The sequence below is a fragment of the Globicephala melas genome, chromosome 9 (genome assembly GCF_963455315.2).
Source record: "Globicephala melas chromosome 9, mGloMel1.2, whole genome shotgun sequence".
Lineage (NCBI taxonomy): Eukaryota > Metazoa > Chordata > Mammalia > Artiodactyla > Delphinidae > Globicephala > Globicephala melas.
In genome coordinates, this window is record NC_083322.1 from 8,976,537 (window position 1) to 8,995,618 (window position 19,082).

The 19,082-nt window shown below is 36.0% G+C and overlaps 1 protein-coding gene across 3 annotated transcripts in view; it reads right to left on the reverse strand.

Annotated features, from left to right (window-relative positions):
* Positions 1 to 19,082, reverse strand: part of CNTNAP2 (contactin associated protein 2) — a 2,034,513-nt gene that overhangs the window by 1,545,632 nt on the left and 469,799 nt on the right. The window lies entirely within an intron of this gene.

A 19,082-nucleotide genomic window follows, 5' to 3' on the forward strand; every position in this document is an offset into this window, starting at 1 on the left:
AAAAGACAGATGGCATTCTTGCTCTTGGGAGCTTACATTATCAGAGTATACAATTCCTGGGTACTCTAAGCACTGTTTTCAGAAGTCCTTGCCAATGTTACTAATTGAATTTTTTTATTTCTACTTCCTAAATAATTTATTTAGGAAGAAATAATTTAAAGGCTTGCTTTCCTTTTTCTCTTTAAAAACCAGTCAATATAGTTGCACTGACCTAAAAGTTCTCTTCATATTTTTATACATATTTCATATCCACCATATTCCTATTTTGTTCCATGGTCCCTTTTCTTGAAAGTTTTCATTTACAAACTAGGGGTGATTTTTAAAAAATCAAGTCTCTCTCAGAGCTTTAAGAATAATTTTATCATCACAGTGGCTATACCAAGTTTACAAACAATAAAACTAAAACCACAAAAAACTAGATTTTAGTGTGCTTACTCTTGGTTAGGCATATATTTAACTATTCTGAATCTGCAGTGTCTTTGTAAAAGACAAATTTCACAAACAATTGAAATTGTTTCTTTTTGAGATGTTAAAATTGTTAGGAAAAACATTGCTTTTTGCTCTCTCCTCCCAAACACCTTCACAGAACTCGAGTACAGATCAAAGAGAATATAAGCTATTAGACTGTCAGTGGCAATGGGCCACTGTCACACTAGCACCTGCCTTTCAGAACCACAACCTGAAGGGCGGAAATAGATCGACACTTAAAGAAATAGTTGTAGAAACAGAGAAAAAATGAAAAGCAAGGAATCCAAGAGGAAGCAAGACCGAAACAAAATTAATTGCGCTCCTACTCCTTATTGAAAAGAACTTGCATAATAACTAAGATAAAATGTGTTCTCTTATAAATTATCAGTATAGAATCACCCAGGCACTTGAACTTATTCTGGGAGAGGCTTGTTTTCCTTCCTCTCAAATTCCAAACTATGGGAGGGCTGTCTTCACTTTATTCCCAGTTAGGCTTTTATACATTTTAGGCAATTTTTCCCTCTAACTCAAGCATTAATAGATAAGCCCTATTCACTAGAAGCTGTCTTCCTTACACTTGCTTATGATTCTTTCCACATGACCTCTAGCAGAGAGATTTATTTCCCTTTTTCTTTCTCTAAGCCTATCTATTATTTTCCTTTGCAGAGAATCAACATCACTTTATCCTTCAGACACTGGAGTTCAAAATTTACCCAGCTAAGATGCTTTATATCAAGGAAGAGAAAAATCTACCAAAGAAGAGCAGATCTGTGCAACCACAGGGCTATTGGCCCCTTTACAGGAAGCGATTACTGTGGACAGTCTGGATAACCTCAGCTGAAAAAGAAGTTGCATGGCAAAATCCTCCTTTAGTCAAATAGAAGTCCTCAAAGAGATACTATAGTGCTATTAGACTAATTTGCTAAGTTTATCCCCTCATGCACAGTTTATCACTCCACTTAGAGAACATACTCTACGCAATGCAAAAAAAAAAACAAGAAAGAAGGAAAGAAAAGGAGAAAGAGGGGGGAGAGGAGGAAGAGAAGAATTGGCACATCTTCACTAAGGTATCAGATTTATTCACCAAAGATGTCTTTCTGCTCCTAAGGAGTTCATTCATAACTGATCTACAATATTCACAATATCCAACGACGGTGCAAGTTATAATCATCCCCCAATGACACTCACTCTCTAAATGATTTCCTGACATTTCAGAGCTTTAGAGAAGAAGTATATCTTTCCTTTGGGATTCACGTCAGTGTTTGGTCTAATTTCCTTGAACTCCAGATAGAAATAGTCCAAAGGAGGAAATAACAAAACAAAGCCATAACTATGACAAGGGGTTTAGGTTTTGCTAAGATGTTTCATAAAAAGCAGAGACTTTTACAGTTATCTTGTTTTCATCTGGAGAGAACAGGTGGGAGGAGTGCCCAGGCAGGTATCCTGCCAGGTGAGTTCAGAAGCCCCGGCAAGACTCTCTTATTTAGGTTTCCCCCACTATCTGAAAGTAGAAGGTTCCTATGACACCTTTCGTAAGCCAAAATGAAAGGAAGATGCGATTACCTTAGGATACATCTTGCTAATGGCTGCACAAAATAAACGGAGGTGAAGAACAGATGCTCACGGACACAGTTCAAAGCTGTGGCGGCTGATACTGAGATGCTGAATGTGGATACCCGGAAGGAGCCTGGCGCTGTCACTCTTGCTACCTGGTGTGTGCACCGCCTCTGTAATGGCTTAATGCAAAACAAATGTACACAACTTTTGCTTTTCGCCTTTTTTCATAAAAGCAGCAATCCTATCGATTTCTTTCAGTTAGCAAAAACAGGTACTTACGTAGATCTTTCAGAAAAGCAAAGTGTAAGGCAAACTTTTGAAAAGCAGGGGATACCTGTACTCTGAACTCACATTAAAACAACAACAACAACCAAAAAGAAAAAGAGAAAAAAACACATCCTCAATGGTGAAACTTCATAAACTACTAAGACTAGGGTGATGCTGGCTACCTCCAAGTAGTTACTAGAACAAATTCTGGAGTCAGATTCCCTTCCTTCCTCTCCTGACTCCATCACTTTTTAGCTATGGTGTAGCCATGGGCAAAGACTTAAATTTTATAAGCTTCAGTTTCCCCTTTGACTAAAATTTTGATGATAGTATGATCCCCAACTTTGGTATGTTCTGAGTACTACATGATATAATGCCTGTAAGTATTGACCATGACGCCTGGCACATACAAAGTGCTCAGCGATCACTAACTACTGTCTTTATTACTAGTGATTACTCAGATTAACTCTTCTCCCCTGAGGGGGGGATTGGGAAACGGGATATCACAGGGCTAATGTGGAGATCATAACATTGACAAAGTGCTCATAAATGCATCAGGATAAAGGGTGGTGAGGGGTAATGAAAAGCCATTTTACCCTCAAGGCAATTTTATTTTAACTTCTGAAGTTCAGTTTCCTTCGCCCCCAAAATGGGGATAGTATCAGGATCTCTCTTAGGTGATTCTTGTGGGGTTTACCTGAAATAAGATAATGCTTATAGAGCTGCTGGAACACACAGAATGAGGCATATAGTAAGTGCTCATTGAAGGTGAGTGGTTATCATGTATTTTTATTGTTGAGAATGATGTCATTTTCTGCTTTTTACAGTAATACAGTTTTTTCTCTTTAAATATTGGCGATGAGAACAGCACTAGTTTATTTCCGATAGAAAAAAACATGCTCACTTCTCCATCTCTCACCTTAGAATTATCTAGGAAGAGTAAATAATGCTGTACTACCCAGATCCTGGATGAGTCTGTATCTCCAAACTGAGAAAAAGCTCTACATACAAGAGGAAATATAATTTGATGTTTGGGAACCAAGGAAGAAAACAAGGAACTTGAGACAACCAAGGTTCACAAGTGAGTCAAGATTGCAAAGCACAGACAAGGGGAGAGGACGCAGGAGCAGGAAAGCAGAGGTTAACCATAGCGAAGGGAAGACCTGGGGAATATGAACAGAGCTTGGGGAGGCTTAGAGCTTCCCTAGAGCATGGATCTGGGGTCTCAGGCAACTCTAGACCTGAAGGGCTGGGTGGTCCCTGTTGATGTTGAGGTCACGTAAAGATATAAACTCAAACTTCCATGCCCTAGTGTTTCTACAAGCCACTTTTAACTCACATGTTTGAGCATAGTTTCTATATGTTTCTGTAAACTGTGGCTATTTCCACTTTAACTGCAATCAAACCCAGATTACGTTCAAAATTTTAAACGATAGTACAGAGAATACCTAATTTAGGGAGACCTTGACTACAATGCTTGCTCTGCCACTAACCAGATGGAGGACATTGTCAACTGTTGTACATCCCTGGACCTCAAGCTCTTCATTAAAGATATGGGATAAATATTAATACACTTATATTAAAAATTTATCTGTACTCCTAATTTCTTCACTGGAAAGGGTTACACGACAAAGTGAGAAGGAACATAATTTGAGCAGTAAAATGACACGATTTTTAAATATATATACATATATAAAATAAAACATTGGAATACTGACCCTTTAGCTTCAATTATGTAATATTCATAGCAATGTCTCAACTACCAGATGGAATCAGAACTACAGCACTGAGATACAGCACTTAAGAAATGTCATTGTCAGATCCACGAAGATCTGCATATTTTTTTGATGGACTGCCAAGTGAGATTTCCAGTGATAGTTGCCACAGCCCAAATAGAATATGTATATCAGGGCTACCTGCACATCCTCACCTACCGTGTCCAACAAGCTAGAGGTCATTTGTCAGCGCCTCAAGGAACTTAGTGCTGCAGCGAGACAGGGATCGCTTGCAATGCTTAATAATTTAAGCCCTTGTCAGTTCATCCTTTTGGATATGCTACCATTTGGGAATAGTCATAAACTCCCCTTTAGTTCAGCTTCTTTTAACCTTGACATGAGCTCAGAGACAAGAATATAAGAATGTTCGATGCAAGCCAAAAAAAAAAAAAAAAGGTTGGCCTTATCACTAGACTGATGTGGACTGCCACATAACCTGTCTACACAGCATGAGCTACTAGGACAGGTGTGCATATGACTTAATGTAAGGTCATTATAGGCTCCCTGTGTGACCACATGGGTTATGGACAATAATTATGGACTATAGATACTGATGATTCTATAGAAGAATGCAAACTTCTACAACTCAAATAATTTAAATATTGATATTGGGTTTTGCTCTTTTAAAAAAAATCAGGAATAGGATAAACATGTTTAATACTGACTTGAATAATTAAACTACTAGAGCGATACTTTCGGATATCTTAGTATTTTGCAATTTCACATTCAATTGCTTTTCTAAACCAGTCTGAGTGACACACCTGTGGGATGCAGGAATCACTTCTTTCTCTACGTAGGTTGGGGTAGAGGTTTTCAAACCTCTACGTAGGTTTGAAAAGCAGGTATCCCCTGCTTTTCAAAAGTTTGCACTCAGACATTACATACAAGTGTCTGTTCTACTTCAAAAACTGTCCGGGCTCTGAGCAAATAGAGATTAAGAAGGATCAAGTCTACGAGCATTTTCTAATTGTGATTATATAATTCAAAGAATATTGGGCAAGAGTAATAAATACACCTGAGCTACCTCTGAGAGACTACTGGTAAGACGTAATATAAAGCCGTTATTTGTTGGGGTAAATTAATTGGGCATAGAGCTTCCTATTAAAAAAGAAAAGAAAAAAATGCTAGTGAAATTACAAGAAGAAAGAAAGGCAAAGCACGTGACCCAATGAGGTTCAAACTGTGGCTACAAAGAATATTTTAGGAAATAAATTGTCAATCAATGGGTAAAGCGCAAACTCAAAACTCCCTTTGTTTAATGTAAGATTTCCAAGCAGCTTTCAAGTGTAATACGACTTGAAAAAATGTGAAATAAAAAAACAGAACGTTTGGGCTTCCCTGGTGGCGCAGTGGTTGAGAGTCCGCCTGCCGATGCAGGGGACATGGGAGAGGCCACAACAGTGAGAGGCCCGCGTACCGCAAAACAAAACAAAAAACAGAACGTTTTTATGTTTCTGTAATTTCACTATATAACAAGGTGTCCTGATTAATGTATCAGGGAATCTTCTGGTCATATGACTTACGACGCTGCTACTTGACTTTATGAAGCATTCCTTTGATCATTTAAAGTGAGCTACTCAGCAAAATTTCAATATTAGGTTTTCAGGAATAAACCACAATTTCTTCTTAGGTTTTTATGTAATTAAATTTGTTGCTACATTACTGCCCAAATTGTGAATTCCATATTAAAATTTTCAGAGATGTGCAATTTATATGTGTGTCCAATAACACTATGAGAGTGTACTTCTCTCTGTCTATGCCTCTGGCTATGACTGTAGGGTCAATTTCAATTTTAAGTTTGGAATACAGTTGAAAAGTAAGGTTATGAGAGGATTTTGAAATCACAGCTTAGACTTGGCAAAAAGAGTCCTAACATTTTCTATACAAACAAATGAAATGCCAGAGCAGACTCTCAATGCCAGAGCTTTTGAAAGAAATCTGGTTTGGCTCAACTAGAGTTAGCTGTGTGTGCTGAGACAACCTGACCTAGAAACAAAATGCTCTCTACAAATAATCAGCGAGACTGAAAGGAAATGAGTATGATTTTTAGTGTTTGACTTCAGTTGAATACTAGACAATTATGAGAAAATAATAATTATTATCTGAGCATACATTGTGGAATAATGACCCTTCCTAGTATGACGTTGCCAAGTGATTTCAGATTTATTTAGTTGTTTAAACATAGACCCATAAGAGGCAAAAACTGGAAAATATATTGGAAATAATAGCCAATTGTGGCAATGTTTTAGCAGAAACTCAGGCTTGTTTCCAGTAATATTCTAGTATATTCATATATATGTGGGAATCTTTAGAATCGTAATACAAAATCTTTCTTAAAATTCATTTTTAAAATGAAAGTATAATTTACATTCCATAAAATTCACCCTCTTTAGTATAAAGTTCTACAAGTTTTGACAAATGCAAAAGTTGGGCAATCCCCAGCACATTCAATATATAGAACAGTCCCAACATTCCCCAAAACTCCTCTGGGCATCTTTGCGGTCAACCCAACCTCCAGGTCCTGAAAAACACTGGTCTGCTTTCTATTTCTATAGCTGTGCCACAGAGCCCACATTTTAATAGCAGAGAAAATGCACCCGTCTATTTTTTCAAGATGGTTGAAGGAAACAGTATTATAAAATTCTGCTTATACGTTATAAGGTGGTTTCCTAAACGTGAACAAGCGATACGTAGGATGGCTCCATTTATTTGCTACTGGAATCAAAGCTCCTTGTCGCTCCTGTACTTCCAGACCCAGGCTTGGCGACTGGGCATCTGAGTCTTCTTGGTAGATTAATTTGATATCCCCTCAAAGTGACACTGCAAATATTTAAACACTTTTTAGAGAAGTCCAGAACCTGGCTGAGTGCAAAGGCAGAAAAGGAGGATTTTGAAAGATAGCATCCTTGCTTCTTGCCTAATCCACTTGGCTAAACAAACACACAATTAATCAACAACTCTTGGACATAAAGCTTTGTTATGAGCAGAACCAAGATCTTCTTACTGTCTCTCCCAGGCAGTTTAACCAAGAATCCTTTTTAATACATCTAGTAGTCTCTTTAGGAAGAATTCTGAAAAATACAATTTTCTTCTTTGATTTACACTTTCAGGGACGTTTTATTGCAGAGCGTCCCGAACTATTGCCAATCTGATCTTTTGTTCTTTCTCTACAATGTATTAGCTCTACACCTCACCTACGGAGCTCAACTAGCCGTCGAGGTCCCCCTGACACTTTAGGACTGTCATCCTCTCCCCTAACTCCCATGGTACCCTGGGGAGTTGACCAGATGTATGGGAAACAAGTGCCTCCGCTGCTAGTTGCTAAGAAACAGAGGAGTGGGAAGAGTGCCCCTGTGTCTTAGAACCAGCATGGAAAATTGAATTAAGTTTTCATATTGAAACAGAGTTTAAATCATAGATTTTTCTACTCTAATGGTATAACACATTCAAATATTTTTTGTTTATTTGTTTCTTCTTTCATTCATCCACGTACTGAGTGCCTGCTATGTCTGAGGCATTGTGCTCATCACTGGAGACATACTTTGCCCTCAGACAGCCCAAATTAAGTGAGGTTAAATCAGCTTCTATAAGCTGGCCTAAGATCTGATCATGCTTTGTTAAATCACTTCTTAAGGAAAATACGTGACTCAAGTTCCAAACGGTAGATTTATAAATAAGCTTTGGTAATCCCAAAACCATTTATCAACTTGGAGTTGCCTGCATATTAGAAATGAACTAGTTCTCTACTAATCAATAACATGCCTTATTTCATCAAATTCAAGTACCACTGATTTAATTGGAGTGAGGGAGGAAAAAGCTGATTGCTATCCCTGTGTTTTGGATTTAAGAAATTCTCCTTTTCCTTACTGCAGATATGTTACGTGAGATTTAACAAAAAGAAATACAATCCAACAATAACACCCATCTTACTTGCTCTTCTTTCCTCACAACTTAGGAATGGAAGCTTGTCATCACATTACACGACTGGGTGCATTTTAATATTCAGAGTCTAATGACTGGCATGTGATAAATCTCTCATTAAAATATTCATGAATAATCAGATTAAATGTCACATCTCTAAAGAAAGATCATCTGATAAGTGGTAACATCAGTTAATTTCTTTGTTTATAGAGCACTATTAAAGTAAAAGCAATCAGTATGAAAAACCTTTCTATTGGTATGTGAATTACATATAAATTATGCGTTGCCTCCCACTTGGAACAGCAGAGAAAAATCAGAAAATACTATTTCCCCCGTTTTTAAGAAAAATGGATGGGAGGGACCTATTTTCAATAACGCTCTAATAATTTTTTTTTCCACCAGTACACTACTTCTGTATTGATTGTTATAACTTTTCTAACTAAGGATTAAAGGAACTCTGATTTCCAGAACGATCTGAGAATAAGACGCACTGAACAATCAAATGTTTTGGTTACAAAAGAACTGCAATACCATAATCTTGTAGTGAGCAGGTGACCTCACTGAAAGTCTTTGTGCTTAATTTGGCAATTACGTACCAATGTGAGCTACAGAACTGAAGTAAAAAGGGTAGTGTTAGGTGGTAGAAAGCTGGAGTTGGTACCTTGAAGAAAGGCATCTTGCCCTCCTTCAAGGAGAACTAAAAGTGCCCCAACACTGGCCCATAGGAGCTCTCAATACTGGCCCAGTCACACTGTAGCCACCCTGCCAGAAGGCAAAGGGGGAAAAGGCTGTCATTTCTTTTAGAGGGGACTCAAAAATGATACCTGCTTACCACCTCACAACGGTCAGAATGGCCATCATCAAAAAGTCTACAAATAATAAATGCAGGAGAGGGTATGGAGAAAAAGGAACCCTCCTATGCTGTTGGTGGGGATGTAAACTGGTGCAGCCACTATGGAGAACAGTAAGGAGGTTCCTTAAAAAACTAAAATTAAGAGTTGCCACATGATCCAGCAATCCCACTCCTTGGCATATACCCGGCAAGGACAAAAAAATCTAATTCAAAAAGATACATGTACCCCAATGTACAATAGCCAAGACATGGAAGCAACCTAAGTGTCCACTGATGGATGAATGGATAAAGAAGATGTGGTATATATACACAATGGAATATTACTCAGCCATAAAAAAGAATGAAATAATGCCATTTGTGGCAATATGGATGGACCTACAGTTTATCATACTAAAAGTGAAGTAAGTCAGATAGAGAAAGACAAATATCATATGATATCACTTATATGTGGAGTCTAAAAATAAAATGACACAAATGAACTTATATACTGAACAGAAATAGACTCACAGACAGAGAAAACAAACTTACGGTTACCAAAGAGGACAGGGGGAAGGGATAAATTAGGAGGTTGGGATTAATATACACAAACTACTATATATAAAATAGATAACCAACAAGGACCTACTATATAGCAGAGGGAACTATACGCAATGTCTTGTAATAATCTATAAGGGAAAAGATTCTTAAAAAGAATATATTCTTTTTCAGAACATATATATATATATATATATAGCTAAATCACTGTGCTGTACACCTGAAACTAACACAAAATTGTAAACCAACTACACTTCAATTTAAAAAAATGACACCTACTAATGCTCTACACGTTAAATATGACTTTCTAATACAACACCCGCATATCTATTTTTAACCAAGGTTACTGAAACCAAAATATTCATGCTGTTCAGATAATAACAGCATTTATATACGTAATTTATTATGGAATTATATGACAACCTATAATGGAGCTTGTGATTAACTTCATATTAACATCAAAGTCATATGATATCTTACCCATTCACTGAACAAAGCTATCTCCTTAACATCATTTACTGTAGATTAATGTATGATTTGGCAGAAATGCTACAGAAGAACACTATCCCTTCTCAGATAGAGAAATTTTAGCAAATAGAAATGCATTAACCTTGTTATTTTTTACCCTCGTTCCCTCCAATACGCAATGGCTCTAGGGCCAAAGGTATTTGCCCTCAAAATTTCTCACTTTAGTTAGAGTTGTGGATACATTTGGTAGACCTTGAGTTTAGAAATTCATCTAGTCTGAAAAGTTCAACCTACAGGGTGTACATACACAAATATTCCCGGGATTGGATGTCTCCCACTGAGAAAACTGTTCATATGGTAAAACCGGAGGCAAACAGTTTATTGAAAAGGAGACAATGGAAGAAAAGACACTTCCCTTTTGTTTCAGAGTATCTTTTCCACGATGTTGCCAGGGGGAGAGCTTTCATTTTCTTAATTCAATGACTTCTTCCAATATTTAAAAACATTTTTTTTTGCCCCTGGTATTTTCTTACGTGTATAGCCACTTAAGTGACCATATCATTTACAAATCAGCTAACCCAAGTTGCTAAGTCATGTAAATAATAAACTATCCACTATAAATCCAGAGTCTTGTAAAATTCTAATATGTCTTTCAATATCTATGTCATAGATTATAATCTTAAATTCTTCATGACTATGTGATTGTAATTTACATTCTTAATTATACTAAAAGATAATATATCCTATCTAAAAACAGGCCAACATCTACTGACAGTCTTTGTAAATTTCAGATAACTAGGCAAAGATTTTTAAAGAATATCTGAATTATAAATATTATTCTACATTATTTAAGGTCTTATTTTTTTTCATTTTTGTCCAGAATTTGTTGCTGATTTTCAAATAATTAACTCAAAAACAATCACTGGATATTCACAGTACATCATATCTCAATAATTTTTATATTAAAATCAGATTTCTCAGAACATGGGATGAAGGTTTCTTAAGTCTATATAGAACTTTAAATTCTCATTTTTCCCAAGCTTGCTATCATTGGGTGTAAATATATTTGAGACGTTTTATATTTGGTTTTGAAAATTGCATTTGCTGTACTATGTTGCTCATATATTTTTAACATCATATTTTCTTAAATGTAAAATAAAAAAACTGTACTCACACAAAATGAAAATTGCAGTTTATTTTGTAAATTTCAAACCTTAAAATCTCTGGAATAGTTTTGGGAATAGGTATGAGAATTTATGAAAGAAAAACATGACCTCTAAGAATCCACTTAGGTTTCCTGATTTAGTCATTCTTTTCTATTCAAATAATCAAACGTCCTCATTCTTCATTTGAAGAAAATGAAGCACATGGAGATGCAGTAACACGTCCATAGTCACCTCTGTGAAACCAAAGCCACGTCTGTCTTATTGGCAGAGCACTGCTTTTCCTAGAAGTGTCCCTGACACTGAATAAGCATATCATACTGATTGTTTGGATAGATAATAGTGTATTTATAAACAAATAATTTTAAAATGAGATTTTTAAAGTATTTTCTGAAATCTTCTGGGCAGACTTTAAACAATAGACTAATTGTAAAATATTGAAACTTTGTAGTTGGTGGAACAAGAGAGTATTCACTGACTTATTCACACTTGTAAATTAGTCAAGTGAGTTATGTATGTGAATGAAAGACAGCTACCAGCCAGCATGCAGTTCACCATGAAATAATTTATGTATTGCCTGGATCTTAATAAACCACAGTCTCAAGACAATTAGATAGTGTGCCACATGACTAAATATAAAATTTGTTCCTTTTAGAATTGTCACTTTAAAAAAGAGATTTGTAAACTAGAGATGGATAACAAGAATTTTGAGATGACTAGAAGCTTTCTCTTATGAAGAACAACTGAAAAAAAAATGGCATCATTTAACGTGGCTGGTAAATGCATCTTAAAGAAAGCACCCAGTATCCATCAAGTCCTCAAAAGGCTCCCAGGTAGGAGAGGGTGCAGACTTACCTTGGAGCAGAACTGAAAGCACTTAGCGGAAGAGCAAAGAGGTAGATTTCAGCTCAGTGCAAAGGCATTTCCAAAATAAGTGTCCACAATGGAAATGGGTCCCAAAGAGCTATCATTCTGATGGAATCACTTTCTGATAATATTAATTAGCAGAAATTAATTAACCTTCTTCAAACTCTTCCAGTGTGATTGACTTGCATTGACCATTTCAAATCCTTGCTTTCTTTTCAATGCAGTCTAAATATTCATATTAGGGAACATAATATTCTATGCATTACATGGATGAAGTTATTTTATTAAATAAAATTTCTTAGCCATCCAATATCTAAATCTTCAAAAAATATGAAGAAACTTAATACAATACAAAGTTTACTTCTCCCTAATGAATTCATTATCACAGCATTTCTTATGTTAACTACTGATGTCAGTTTTTGCATGAAATACTCTAAAAAATCAGGTTTTGATTTGCTTTGGCCACTATTACTTATGAGCAGTGTATAGTAAACCTTTGGTATTTTTCTAGTAATAAGTAGTTTTCCAAAAATTATTTTTATACTGCCTATTTTACAGTTCCAATAACTAGTAGGAACCTCCAAAAACATCTTTGATGATGATCAAAGGTCATCCAGGGTCAACAGAAATTTTAGATAATCAAGGGGGAAATATTCCCTTGCAGGAAATCATATGACATGATACATTCTTTGGTGTAAAATATTCCATTACTTAAAATATTTTAAATACTAGCATACACAAATAGTATCAAAATGATAAGCCTAGGGAAACCGTTCAACTGCTCTATTATACATTTTAAAATACACATTTTAAAATATAACTATTTTTGATAAATGCATTTTAAGAAATCACATTTAAAGAAGACATACATGTTAACTTTCTATGAGTTTTAGCAGGAGTGGTACTAAGACTATTTGACAAATAGTATGGCAAAGACACTAAATCTAGCATGCCTGCCTTACCCCTAGATTTCTAGATTGTGTGAATTTCCCAGTTTGGACTAACCAGGAGAGATGGGGTAATTCAAGGGAGGAGACTTGGGAAAGTAGCTATTGTCAACCAGAAGAAACTGCATGCAGCTTGTAGTGTGTGACATGCATCATATTACTTTTCAGTAAGTACATTTTTGAATCACATGAGTATGAAGATAGCCGTCAGCCAGGAGCATGAATCATGACATTAAAGATATCAAAATCATTAAAACAAAATAAGGATTACTTTGGTAGACTGGAACTGTAGGTTATCTCATAGGTATGTAAAATTTGAGGCTCAGTGTACATGCTTATTTCTCTGTAGTATATTGTATAGAATTATAATTATATAGAATAGAGTAGGTTGTTATGAGTGTCCATTTCCATTCATAAAAGAAAGCCCTCAAACACTGTGGCCAAAAGACCATTCTGGAGTTGCTTATTTGTGCCCTAGGTCTGATCACTTTGCTCTGGTCTATGCAGGATCACTGTTTTTGCTTCAGAGCTCTTATTACTAGTTCCCTTTCTACTCATGTTCTTGCTTCAAGTAAAATGTCTAAACACTGACATTAATTTGATGGGAAAGTTTTTCTCCTTCCAGCGTGCTCCAAGGTTTGGAGGAGACAATGGGTACTCTGGCTGTAGAGTTCTCTGACGCTATACTTTAGGCCTATAAGCAACTAATCTTCCCTTCAGGGACCAATACTGTCTGCATGCTGTGATCACGGGAGTGATTGGAAGCACATTTCAGTCTAAAGAATTACTTCTTCCTTAAAAGAAATAGAAAAAGACATCCCCTGTGTGTAAGCATGGGTGCCGCAGAACATCTACACAGCACTATCAAATATCTCTTTGGAAAAAACTGGACACAAATATTATTGCATAATCAATCACACATATATATGTAACCAACTCTCACTCACAAACACATATAAATTAATTTATACTTAATGCAGTGCTTTCCAAAACCAAACAGAACAACAAAACTGAAGAATTAAAGCTGAAATTTAAAACCAATTAAGTTGCATAAAAGGAAATAGTAAAGTTTTGCTCCTTCTGGTGCTTCCACAGAGCTGAAAACAGTCTTCTAAATTTTAAAATGCACTTATATTCTAGATTTCTAATTTTTAAAATTTTTATTATATTTTTCTTTTTCGCCACACCACATGACATGCAGGATCTCAGCTCCCCAACCAGGGATTGAACACGTGCCCCCAGCATTGGAAGCCTGGAGGCCTTCCTAACAACCAGACCACCAGGAAAGTCCCTGTACTCTAGATTTGTTAAACCTTTTGGACGTACAAAATGAAATTGGTGAGAAGACTATAATAACTGTAAGTGAAACCATGATCTGAGACATTAACGATGTCCAAAAATAACAGGTCAAAAAATACACACTATTAAGGGTCACTATATATAATGTTTAAGTTCCTTGACTTAAAATTCTAAATTTCCTCCCAATATTAGTGAAGTCAGTTCTCTTTGAAGTTTTTAAAGAATCAGACATGATAGGAGAATGATATGAAGAGGTAATCATTATAATCAGTATTTCTCTCAACTTTGGTTTTGAGTCTTTACTCATTCTTTTAATCCAGACCAATGAAGTATTTTTCCCTAGTTATGGTACAAAATTGCTTTCTTTAGCATAATAAATCATCTCTTGTTTGATCAACTCCTAAGTTAACACGAAGGGATATGCATTTTCATACATAATGCATAAAAATATCAAACTGTCAACTTAGGAAATGAATGAAAATGAGTGGGGAATTGCAAAAGAAGCATGGACTTGTGGAGTTAGAGATGACCTCAAAGAATGGGTCTGCAATCCACCAGAGGGCAGACAGCAGAAGAAAGAAAAACTAGAATCCTGCAGCCTGTGGAACAAAATCCACATTCACAGAAAGATAGACAAGACGAAAAGGCAGAGGGCTATGTACCAGCTGAAGGAACAAGATAAAACCCCAGAAAAACAACTAAATGAAGTGGAGATAGGCAACCTTCCAGAAAAAGAATTCAGAATAATGATAGTGAAGATGATCCAGGGCCTCAGAAAAAGAATGGAGGCAAAGATCGAGAAGATGCAAGAAATATTTAACAAAGACCTAGAAGAATTAAAGAAAAAACAAACAGAGATAAACAGTACAATAAGTGAAATGAAAAATAAACTAGAAGGAATCAATAGCAGAATGACTGAGGCAGAAGAACGGATAAGTGGCATGGAAGACAGGATGGCGGAATTCACTGCTGCAGAACAGAATAAAGAAAAAAGAATGAAAAGAAATGAAGACAGTCTAAGAGACCTCTGGGACAACATTAAACGCAACAACATTCGCATTATAGGGGTCGCACAAGAAGAGAGAGAGAAAGGACCCGAGAAAATATTTGAAGAGATTATAGTTGAAAACTCCCCTAACGTGGGAAAGGAAATACCCACCCAAGTCCAGGAAGTGCAGAGTCCCATACAGGATAAACGCCAAGACACATAGTAATCAAATTGGCAAAAATTAAAGACAAAGAAAAATTATTGAAAGCAGAAAGGGAAAAACGACAAATAACATACAAGGGAACTCCCATAAGGTTAACAGCTGATTTCTCAGCAGAAACTCTACAAGCCAGAAGGGAGTGGCATGATATAATTAAAGTGATGAAAGGGAAGAACCTACAACCAAGATTACTCTACCCGGCAAGGATCTCATTCAGATTTGATGGAGAAATCAAAAGCTTTAAAGACACGCAAAAGCTAAGAGAATTCAGCACCACAAAACCAGCTCTACAACAAATGCTAAAGGAACTTCTCTAAGTGGGAAACACAAGAGAAGAAAAGGATCTACAAAAACAAACCCAAAATAATTAAGAAAATAGTCATAGGAACATACATATTGATAATTACCTTAAACATGGAAGGATTAAATGCTCCAACCAAAAGACACAGGCTTGCTGAATGGATACAAAAACAAGAGCCATATATATGCTGTCTACAAGAGAGCCATTTCAGACACAGGGACACATACAGACTGAAAGTTAGGGGATGGAAAAAGATATTCCATGCAAATGGAAATCAAAAGAAAGCTGGAGCAGCAATACTCATATCAGATAAAATAGACTTTAAAATGAAGAATGTTACAAGAGACAAGGAAGGACGCTACATAATGATCAAGAGATCAATCCAAGAAGAAGATATAACAATTATAAATATATATGCACCCAACATAGGAGCACCTCTGTACATAAGGCAACCGCTAACAGCTATAAAACAGAAAATCGACAGTAACCCAATAATAGTGGGGAACTTTAAAACCTCACTTACACCAATGGACAGATCGTCCAAACAGAAAATTAATAAGGAAACACAAGCTTTAAATGACACAACAGACCAGATAGATTTAATTGATATTTATAGGACGTTGCATCCAAAAATAGCAGATTACACTTTCTTCTCAAGTGTGCAAGGAACATTCTCCAAGACAGATCACATCTTGGGTCACAAATCAAGCCTCAGTAAATTTAAAATCATATCAAGCAACTTTTCTGACCACAATGCTATGAGATTAGAAATCACTTACAGGGAAAAAAATGTAAAAAACACAAACACATGGAGGATAAACAATACGTTACTAAATAACCAAGAGATCATTGAAGAAATCAAAGAGGAAATCAAAAAAAACTAGAGACAAATGATAATGAAAACACAACGATCCAAAACCTATGGGATGCAGGAAAAGCAGTTGTAAGAGGGAAGTTTATAGCTATACAAGCCTACCTCAAGAAACAGGAAAAATCTCAAATAAACAATTTAACCTTACACCTAAAGGAACTAGAGAAAGAAGAACAAACAACACCCAAAGTTAGCAGAAGGAAAGAAATCATAAAGATCAGAGAAGAAATAAATGAAATAGAAACAAAGAAAACAATAGCAAAGATCAATAAAACTAAAAGCTGGTTCCTTGAAAAGATAAACAAAACTGATAAACCATTAGCCAGACTCAGCAAGAAAAAGAGGGAGAGGACTCAAATTAATAAAATTAGAAAAGAAAAAGGAGAAGTTACAATGGACACCGCAGAAATACAAAGCATCCTAAGAGCCTACTACAAGTAACTGTATGTCAATAAAATGGACAACCTAGAAGAAATGGACAAATGCTTAGAAAGGTATAACCTTCCAAGACTGAACCAGGAAGGAAGAGAAAATATGAACAGACCAATCACAAGTAATGAAATTGAAACTGTGATTAAAAATCTTCCAACAAAGAAAAGTCCAGGACCAGAAGGCTTCACAGGTGAATTCTATCAAACATTTAGAGAAGAGCTAACACCCATCCTTCTCAAACTCTTCCAAAAACTTGCAGAGGAAGGAACACTCCCAAACTCATTCTATGAGGCCACCATCACCCTGATACCAAAACCAGACAAAGATACTACAAAAAAAGAAAATTATAGACCAATATCACTGATGAATATAGATACAAAAATCCTCATCAAAATACTAGCAAACAGAATCCAACAACACATTAAAAGGATCATACACCATGATCAAGTGGGATTTATCCCAGGGATGCAAGGATTCTTCAATATATGCAAATCAATCAATGTGTTAACCCATATTAACAAATTGAAGGAGAAAAACCATACGATCATGTCAATAGATGCAGAAAAAGCTTTTGACAAAATTCAACACCCATTTATGATTAAAAACTCTACAGAAAATGGGCACAGAGGGAACCTACCTCAACATAATAAAGGCCATATACAACAAACCCACAGCAAACGTCAACCTCAATGGTGAAAAACTGAAAGCATTTTCTCTAAGATCAGGAAAAAGATAAGGATGTCCACTCTCACCACTATTATTCAACAAACTTTTGGAAGTCTTAGCAATGGCAATCAGAGAAGAAAAAAATAAAAGTAATACAAATTGGAAAAGAAGAAGTAAAACTGTCACTGTTTGCAGATGACATGATACTATACACAGAAAATCCTAAAGATGCCACCAGAAAACTACTAGAGCTAATCAATAAATTTGGTAATGTTGCAGGATACAAAATTAATACGCAGAAATCTCTTGCATTCCTATACACTAATGATGAAAAATCTGATAGAGAAATTAAGGAAACATTCCCATTTACCACTGCAACAAAAGGAATAAAATACCTAGGAATAAACCTACCTATGGAGATAAAAGACCTGTATGCAGAAAACTATAAGACACTGATGTAAGAAATTAAAGCTCACACCAACAGATGGAGAGGTAGACCATTTATTGGATTGGAAGAATCAATATTGTGAAAATGACTACACTACCCAAAGCAATCGACAAATTCAATGCAATCCCTATCAAATTACCAATGGCATTTTTTACAGAACTAGAACAAAAAATCTTAAATTTTGTATGGAGACACAAAAGACCCTGAATAGCCAAAGCAGTGTTGAGGGAAAAAAGCGGAGCTGGAGGAATCAGACTCCCTGACTTCAGACTATACTACAAAGCTACAGTAATCAAGACAATATGGTACTGGCACAAAAACAGAAATATAGATCAATGGAACAGGATAGAAAGCCCAGAGATAAACCCATGCACCTATGGTCAACTAATCTATAACAAATGAGGCAAGAACATATAATGGAGAAAAGACAGTCTCTTCATTAAGTGGTGCTGGGAAAACTGGAAAGCTACATGTAAAAGAATGAAATTAGAACACTCCCTAACACCATACACAAAAATAAACTCAAAATGGATTAGAGATCTAAATGTAAGCCCGGACACTATAAAACTCTTAGAGGAATACATAGGAAGAACGCTCTTTGACATAAATCACAGCAAGATCTTTTTTGATACCCTCCTAGAGTAATGGGAATAAAAATAAGCAAATGGGACCTAATGAAACTTAAAAGTTTTGCACAGCAAAGGAAACGATAAACAAGATGAAAAGACACCCCTCAGAATGGGAGAAAATATTTGCAAACGAATCAACAGATAAAGGATTAATCTCCAAAATATATAAACAGCTCATGCAGCTCAATATTAAAAAAACAAACAACCCAATCCAAAAATGGTCAGAAGACCTAAACAGACATTTCTCCAAGAAGACATACAGATGCCCAACAGACACATGAAAAGCTGCTCAACACTGCTAATTATTAGAGAAATGCAAATCAAAACTACGTTGAGGTACCATCTCACCAGTCAGAATGGACATCATCAAAAGTCTGCAAATGATAAATGCTGGAGAGGGTGTGGAGA